Raw genomic sequence first — 9,135 nt, forward strand, 5'->3', positions numbered from 1 at the left:
ATGTGGCCCAGAAAACCAACAGACACCCCCCCCCCAGGCCTTCACCATGCTATTGTCTGTGTCCATGGGTTATGCATTTATGCATATAAGTTCTTTGGTTAATTTCTCCCCACCTCCCCTTGAATATTCTTAATGTAACATTGTTTTCTATTAAATTTTCATTACGAAGGTCACATTCATTAGCACTCTATTATATTTTTGTTCTGAAGTTTTTGTAAATCTTACACCTTGAAATCTGTACCAGTCACGCCACTCTTCTGAGATGTGGAATTCTCTAGGAAGTAATAGTACTCACTTATTAAAAAAAAAATAACACACACACAGACAAAGGCAAGAAATGCTGAACTTTTTTCTTGTAAAAAAAATTCAATATATCTCAAATAGAAAAAAAAAAGGAAAAGGAAATATCTTTATTACAAAATGTATTTTTCTAGCTTTAACACTAATATTTTATTACTTTAATGTTTTAACCATCAAATGTTAACTCGTTAACAATAAGAATCATTATAATACATTTTTCTGGGAGGACAAGGAGATGGAGTTTATGAGGTGGAGGTGACAACATTTACAAGACTCTTGAGTCTTCACACATGTTTCAATAATCAAACTAAGCCTGAGGCATAAACAAGTTTAACCTCCATGTTTATATTTCCTATTCATTCTTTTGGGTTGAAAAATCATTTCATCACAAACTTTGGACAGTTTACCATATAAAACTAGACCTTCAAGTGTGTATTTGCACTATCAATTGGAGTCTATTTTGCAAGCAGAAAGAAATAAGATGTGAAAGAGCAGTACAACCTTATTTATACAGCATAAGTGAGGTTTTGGGAAAACCCAAATGCTGTATAAATAGCTAACCTCTGGATCTAGGGTCTGGAAATTCACTTATTTCTCCAACAAGAGCCATTTATTTGGCACCTATTTTCAAAGTTAAATTGATTGTTTTATTTTCCATTCAGCTCACCATGCATATTGTTTCAGCATATGTGAACATATGAAGGAATAGAAAACAACAAGTTGTAGAACAAAATCTATTTTCCACAGTCAATGGAAATATAAACATTTCCTTGTATTTGTACAGGATGTCAAGTAAAGAGCTAAAATTTCTCTATAAAATTATACCAGAATGATTTTATAATCTTTTCAAATTTTGAATTACTAGAACAACCAAAAACTCTTTTTTCTTCTAGAGTGAAAATGGAACATGAAAATGTCTACTGAGACAACAAATATGGAAGATGCAATTTTCCCCAACATAGATTTTAAAAAAGTAATCCTAAAAACTCACCACAGGAACTTAAACTATTTTAATTCCTGTCACCTTATAAATACAATGGAAACAATTATACTAAGGAGGGAAGTGGAAAAGACGTTTGTACAGATGACATACTGTATTTCAAAATATTTAATTAGAGGAATTATAGAGTCTTTTTTTTAAAAAAGATCTTTATTGTTGTATTACAGATGTTCTTTTTCCCCCCCATTGACCTCTCTACCCTACCCTGCCCACCTCCAGCCAAGAAAGAGAGTCTTATGCAGATAAAAAGAGATAAGAGAAATTTATTTCTATATTTCCATTTGCCTGAACATAATTTATGATAAACTGGATATATCTTTGCTTTCTCATAATACTCCAGATATTTAAAGATGCATTTGCTCTTTACGTTCCCTGATTTCAAGTACTCTGTAACCTTTTGAATAAACTGACGTTTGAGTTAAAATTTATTATGCTATTCTCTGTCTGATCTTTTAAAAAGTTTGATAGAAGTAGTTTGACTACCTTCCAATTATTCAAGCATGAAAAAAATCACATTGTTCATACTTTCAGACATATTTGAAAATACTTTCCATCTTTGGTTAACTCAGGTTTATGTGCAGAATGACAACCTGACATCTAATTACTAACTCCTTCAGATGCCAACTAGGAGTTATTATTCTTCAGATAATACTAGGGCCACATTTATCTCAAGAGATTGTGGATGAAGAATAAAATGAGGGCTGTGTGAGTGTGAATTAATGGTAGGAGAGGAAAAAGGCAACGGGAATTAAAAAAAAAACCATGGAATGTATTAAAGGAGATTACAATTTCTCATTTTTATCTTGTCACATGTGAGGGACCCTGAGAAAAAATTTATCAGGTAATTTCCAAATATAATTTTGGTGAAAAGGAGTGAAATTTTATAGAAAGTGGGATTTGGGAAAAGAGGAAACAGCAAAATTTAAAAGGGTTTTAGAGCCAAGATTTTGATCCATTACAATCTTGAATAGAAAAAGCAAAATTCATGAGAAATAGAAAAGTAGCACATGCACCTTCTCTTTTTAATAAATACAAAAAGAGTATATTACTTTAGCCTGGACAATTTAGCTTTGATTCATTGGAAGATCATGGTAAGACTCATTCAATAATCAGTTTGATAGTACTTAGAAGAAAGGGAAACAGTAAGATAATATAAATAGGTGGCCTCTGTGATAAAATGACAAGCTTCCAGAGGAGAAATAACAGTACTGATATCTTTGAATGTAACAAAAGATCTATTTTCCATGTAAGATGGCATTTTATTACATGTAAGAACTAAAAAAATCAATCTAGAGTCATTGCTACTTCATGAATAGTCTGAGTAAATCACATAACATCTGTTATTTGATGTTCAAATGTGTTTAGAGGAAATGTTAATCTCAGTTAGGAATAGTTGATCACTAGAAATAAAAATTTTCAAGGAATATTTACAACTGTGTAATGCTCTCCAGGCCCATCCATGCTGTTGCAAAGGGTAAGAGTTCTTTCTTTTTTACAGCAGCATAGTATTCCATTGTGTAGATGTACCACAGTTTTTTAATCCACTCATCTGCTGATGGGCACTTAGGCTGTTTCTAAATCTTAGCTATTGTAAATTGTGCTGCTACAAACATAGGGGTGCATATATTCTTTCTGGTTGGTTTTTCTGGTTTCTTGGGATATAGTCCAGAAGTGGGATCACTGGGTTAAATGGGAGTTCCATATTTAGTTTTTTGAGGAAACTCCATAGTGTTTTCCACAGTGGCTGCACCAGTCTGCATTCCCACCAGCAGTGCACAAGGGTTCCTTTTTCTCCACATCCTCACCAACACTATCATGTGTTGATTTGCTGATGATGACCATTCTAACAGGTGTGAGATGTACCTCATTGTTTTGATTTGCATCTCTTGGATGATTAGTGATATTGAGCATTTTTCATATGCCTCTTGGGCTTCTGTACAGACACTTTCAAAACTGTCTAGATCCTTTGCCCATTTTTTGATTGGATTGTTTATCTTCCTTTTGTTAAGTTGTATGAGTTCCCAATAAATTTTAAAGATTGAACCATTATAGGATGTAATATTGGCAAATATGTTCTCCCATGTAGTGGGCTTTCCTATTGTTTGGTTGATGGTTTCTTTTGCTGTACAGAAGCTTTTTTATTTTGATGTAATTCCATTTGTTTATTTTATCCTTAGTTTCCATTGTCCTAGGAGATGTTTCTGTAAACATATTGCTATGAGATATGTTTGATATTTTGCTGCCTATGGATTTTTCTAAGAATTTTATGGTTTCCCATCTTATATTTAAGGTTTTTTTTTTTATCCATTTTGAGTTTATTTTTGTGTATGGTATAAGTTGGGGGACTAGTTTCATTTCTTTGCATGTATCTATCCAATTTTCCCAACACCATTTATTGAAAAGACTGTCTTGACTCCATTGTATGCTCTTGCCTCCTTTGTCAAATATTAATTGAGCACAATGGCTTGGCTCCATTTCTGGGTTCTCTGATCTGTTCTATTGATCTATGTCTGTTCTTGTGCCAGGACAGGGCAGTTTTGAAACAGTGTCTTTGTAATATAACTGGTATTGTGATCCCTCCAACTTGGTTCTTCTTTCTCAGGATTGCTGCAGCTATTCAGGGTCTTTTATTATTATTATTATTCCATACAAATTTTTGGAGAGTTTGTTCTGGGTCTGTCAAATATGCCATTAGCATTTTAATTGGAAATGCTTAAATCTATAAATTGCTTTGGATAATATGATGTTAATTCTACCAATCAATGAACACCGTATATTCTTCCATTTGTTTTTGTCTTCCTCTATCTCTTTTTTCAATGTCCTACAGTTTTCTGAGTACAGGTCTTTTATCTTGTTAGTTAAGTTTATTCCTGGTTATCTTAAGTTTTTTGTTGCAGTGGTAAATGGGATTTTTTTTTTAGTTTCTCTTTCTGAGTTCATTATTAGTGTATAAAAATGCCATTAATGTCTGGGTGTTAATTTTGTAACCTGTTACGTTGCCAAATTCATTTGTTAAATCTAGTAGATTTTTGATGGAGCCTTAAGGGTTTTCTATGTACAATATCATGTCATCAGCGAATAATGACAGTTTTACTTATTTTCCAATTTGAATACCTTTTACTTCTTCTTCTTGTTTGATCACTCTGGCTAAGACTTCCAATACTATGTCGAACGGGAGTGATGAAAGTGGGCATCCATGTATTGTTCTTGTTCTTGGGGAAAATGATTTTTACTATTTGCTCATTGAGTGTGATGTTGGCTATAAGTTTGTCATATAAGGCTTTCAGTATGTTGAGGTATGAGCCCTTTATTCCACTTTGCTGAGATGTTTTTTTGTTGTTTTTTTTCAAGAAATGGTGTTGGATTTTGTCAAATGCTTTTTCTGCATAGATTGATATGATCATGTGGTTTTGTCTTCCAATTTTTTATGTGATGTATCACTTTATTGATTTATGGATATTGTACCAGCCTTGCATACCCATAGTAAATCCCACTTCATCATGGTGTATGATCTTTTTAATGAATTGCTGGATACTATTTGCTAATATTTTGTTGAGGATTTTAGCATCTATGTTCATCAAGGATATTGGCTGTAATTCTCTTTCTTTATAGCATCTTTATTTGGTTTTGGGATTAGGGTGATGCTGGCTTTATAGAAAGAGCTTGGAAGTACTCCTTTCTTGTGAATTTTTTGGAATAGTCTGAGGAAGATTGGTCTTAGTTCTTCCTTGAATGTTTGGTAAAACTCCACTGTTAAGCCGACTGGGCCAGGGCTTTTGTTTCCTGGAAGTTTTTGATTACTGCTTCAATTTCCTCCTTAGTTATCAGCTTTAGTTATTCATTTTTTCTGATTCTTCTGGATTGAATTTTGGAAGATGGTATTTTTCTAGGAATATGTCCATTTCGCCTAGGTTGTCCAGTTTGTTAAAATAGAATTGTTCATAGTATTTATTTTTTGCAATCCTTTATATGTCTGTGGGATCAGTTGATACTCTTATTTCTGATTTTGTTTATTTGGGACTTCTCTCTTTGATTCTTGTTGAGTCTGGCTAGAGGTTCATCAATCTTGTTTGTCCTTTTAAAGAACCGGTTCTTGGTCCTATTGATCTTATGTATTGTGGTTTTTTGTTATTGTTGTTCTTTTTGTTTTTGTCTCTATTTCATTTATTTCCACCCTGTTCTTTATTATTTTCGACCTTCTACTTACTTTGGGCTTTTCTTGTTGCTCTCTTCCTAGATCTTGAAGTTGTAGTGTAGTTAACAGTTTTTCTTGTTTTTCTTAGGTAGGCCTGAAGTGCTATGAACTTCCTCTCAGGACTGCTTTCACTGTGTCCCATAGACTTTGGATTGTTGTATTTTCATTTGTTTCCAGGGTGTTATTTTTTTTAAAATTTCTTATTTGGTCTCTTTGATAACCCATTCAAAACTTAATAGCATGTTATTCAGCCTCCATGTGTTTGATAGTTTTTGGTTGTTTTTATTGTAGTTGATTTCTAATTTTATGCCATTGTGATCTGAGAAGATGCTTGATATGATTTCCATTTTCTTGAATTTTTAGAAACATACCATGTGTCCTTACATGTGGTCTATCTTTGAAAATGCCCCATGTGCATTTGAGAAGAATGTATATTCCGTAGCTTTGGGATGAAATGTTCTGAAGATGTCAATTAGTTCCATCTGATCTAGTGAGTTGTTTAGGATTGCTGTTTCTTTGCTGTTTTGTTTTTTTTTCTAAAAGATTTATCCAGTGCTGACAATGGTGTATTAAGTCCCATACTATGATTGTTTTGTTGTGTATCTCTCCCTTGATATTTTCTAGAAGTGATTTTATGTATTTGGGTGCTCCTGTATTGGATGAATATATGTTTACCAGAGTTATAAACTCTTGTTGAATTGATTCCTTTAATATTACAAAGTGGCCTTCCTTTCTCTTGTTATGGCCTTCACTTTGAGGTCAACTTTTTCGATATAAGTATTGCTACCCCGGCTTTTTTTTTATAATTCCATTTGCCTGAAAAAATTTTTCTCCATCCCTTCACTTTCCATTTGGGTGAGTTATTTGTTCTGAAATGGGTCTCTTGTAGGCAGCAGATATATGGGTTATGTTTTCCTATCCATTCAGCTACCCTATGTCTTTTGATTGGAGTATTTAATACATTCATGTTTAAGGTTATTATTGACTAGGGGTCCAGTGTGCACCTCAAAAGAAACTGTGGGCCTCGAGGCAGTGGTCAGCACAGGAGCAGGTCTCTGTCCATCCTCCACGCCCCCACCCAGTCCCTCCCACCATGGTCTCAGGTCCCCTGTCTGCCGGCAGCCCCAATCCTGCTGTCACTAGTCCCATGCGCTGATGGTGCCAACCCCACTCGCACCCGCTGATGGCACGGAGCAATTGGGGCCTGCGCCAGCAGTGGATGTGAGCAGGGCCAGCACCATCAGCGGGTGCAAACGGTAGCTGCTGTCCCAATCACCCCTCAGGAGCAGCGGGAGGCGGAGAAGCCCCGTGGGGTGGTCGGGGCCTGCAGCCACCGCTCGCACCCGTTGATGGTTCCGAGGGATCAGGACTGGCACTGGACACCAACAGCGGGTGCTAGTGGCAGCTCTGGTGCTGGCAGCAGGTGTGAGCACCAGGAGGGACCACGGTGCATGGGAGCAAAGAATTTTCAGTAACCTTCAGAGGCTCACCCTGATGACATCGATTGGTGCCCTGCCTTGGTCTGGCATCCCTGCTCACCTGCTCCACCATCCTGCTATGCAGACACCTGCCATGTTCCACACTCTGCTGCCTGCTGCCGACACCCACCATGTTCCACTCATGCCCCCTGGTAGTCAGCGCACCATAGTGACCAGTTGCTCAGTTGTTTGGTTGATTGTTTGTTCCGCCATTTAGTCTATTTGCATATTAGGGATATATATATATATATATATATATCGCTCCCACTCATTCTGGCACCACTGGGCCTGTCACTGACTCCCGCCCAATTAGTCCCGATCATGTTGCCGCAGCGGCACTCGCCAGCCATAAGCCCTGTGTCTGGCGCCCTTCCAAGGGGAGTGGCCTGGAGGATTGGGCTGAAACTGGCTCTCTGATATCCCCCGAAGGCTCCCAAATTGTGAGAGGGTGCAGGCCAGGCTGAGGGACCCCATTGATTCACGATCGGGCCAGGGAGGGACGGTGGAAGGATTCCAAATCATGTCGGCCCATCTTGCTCAGTCCTGATTGGCAAGCTAGCCTACTGATTGGAGCATCTGCCCCCTGGTGGTCAGTGCACATCACAACAGCATGGATGGACATAAAGAGCATTATGCTAAGTGAAATAAGTCAGTCAAAGAAAGATAAGTATCACACCATCTCACTCATTTGTGGAATATAATGGACAAGATAAACTGATGAACAAAAACAGATACAGAGAAGCATTGATCAGACCATCAAACCTCAGAGGGAAGGCAGGGGAAGGGGGAGGGGTAAGAAATAAAAAAGAATGAACTTTGTAACAGTGATATTTAGAAATTTATATTTGCTTGAAATTTTCCTCTGCTTAATTTTGTATATATGTTTCAAATGTAGGAATCTATAATGTATATACTATTACATTTTTATATTAATGGGGAAAACCAATCCACTCCCTAAACCCATGAGTAAATACTTGTGATGCTTTAATGGTAACTATTTCTGAAAGGAGGGGCCTTTTGGCATTTATTGATTGGAGATAGGAATGCTAAATATTCTGTGATACATGAGAAAACCCCTCACCACAAAGGATTGCCCTTCCCAAAATCTAGTTGTTCCCTTGCAAAAGACTGAAGATCTGTCCTAATTTTCATTCTCAAACATTTTCAGGCTTCTTCTTTTACCTTATAGCAGACATCATATGAACTACTACAAGGACTAGAGAGTTTGTAGAAGGCTAGTCTTTCATGGCCAATCCAATTAAATAACAACAAATAGCATAATCTGATAACAACCAGGCACATTTACTTCATGTGTAAGTGATGCTCAGCTTGAGGTTGGCAATCTTTTCCATGTATTGTCCAGAGTGTTCTTCCCTGAAAGGCAAGACAATCAAGAAATTTGCCAATGTGTCCAAGAGTTGTTCTCATTGGAGTGTATACCAATCCTCTTCAGAAAACACTTTATGCTGATTATGTAGCAAAAACTTCTTGGACATAAGCCATAGAAACTCTCAACAGCTGAGGAAAACTTGGCAGGAAATAAGAGAAAGAGGAAGAAATAATGTTGCTCTGTTGAGATATTATATAGATGGTTGAACTTTAAACTTCTTGTGGATGAGGACATTGTCCTATTACTCCTTTATGTTCTGGCCAGCATCTGGAAGGATTATAAGCAGATCGCTAATATTTCATAAGAGTTAGGTAACTCTTATATTGATAAATTCTCAAAATAGAAATAAATATTTCAGCCATTATAATACTATGAGTGTTTTTATAAGCAGACAGTACCATTTGTTTAGCATTACAACTACCTCAGCTTTTAGTGGAATTTGAAATTTCCTTGAAAGTCAAGAGTTAAAAAAATATTAATAAACACATATGTAATAGAAAAATAAAAGACAAAATATTCTGGGGCAATACTTACCGTATTTACTGTACATAAAATGAGAATTATAGAGGAGCCAACTGTGGAATAATCTGTTTGAATGACATTGAGAACATCCTGGGATGTAAGCAGTGTGTTTCTTAACAATGGTATATGTTGTAAGAAATGCGTTCTTAATAGAAAATATAACATGAGTAGGAAAAACATGTTTTCCATATACATTTGTTAAAGTTTTAGTAAATCCTCGTATATAGTTCATCTTACCTAATAATGCACA

Source organism: Myotis davidii, unplaced genomic scaffold, assembly GCF_000327345.1.
Source record: "Myotis davidii unplaced genomic scaffold, ASM32734v1 scaffold42, whole genome shotgun sequence".
Classification (NCBI taxonomy): domain Eukaryota; kingdom Metazoa; phylum Chordata; class Mammalia; order Chiroptera; family Vespertilionidae; genus Myotis; species Myotis davidii.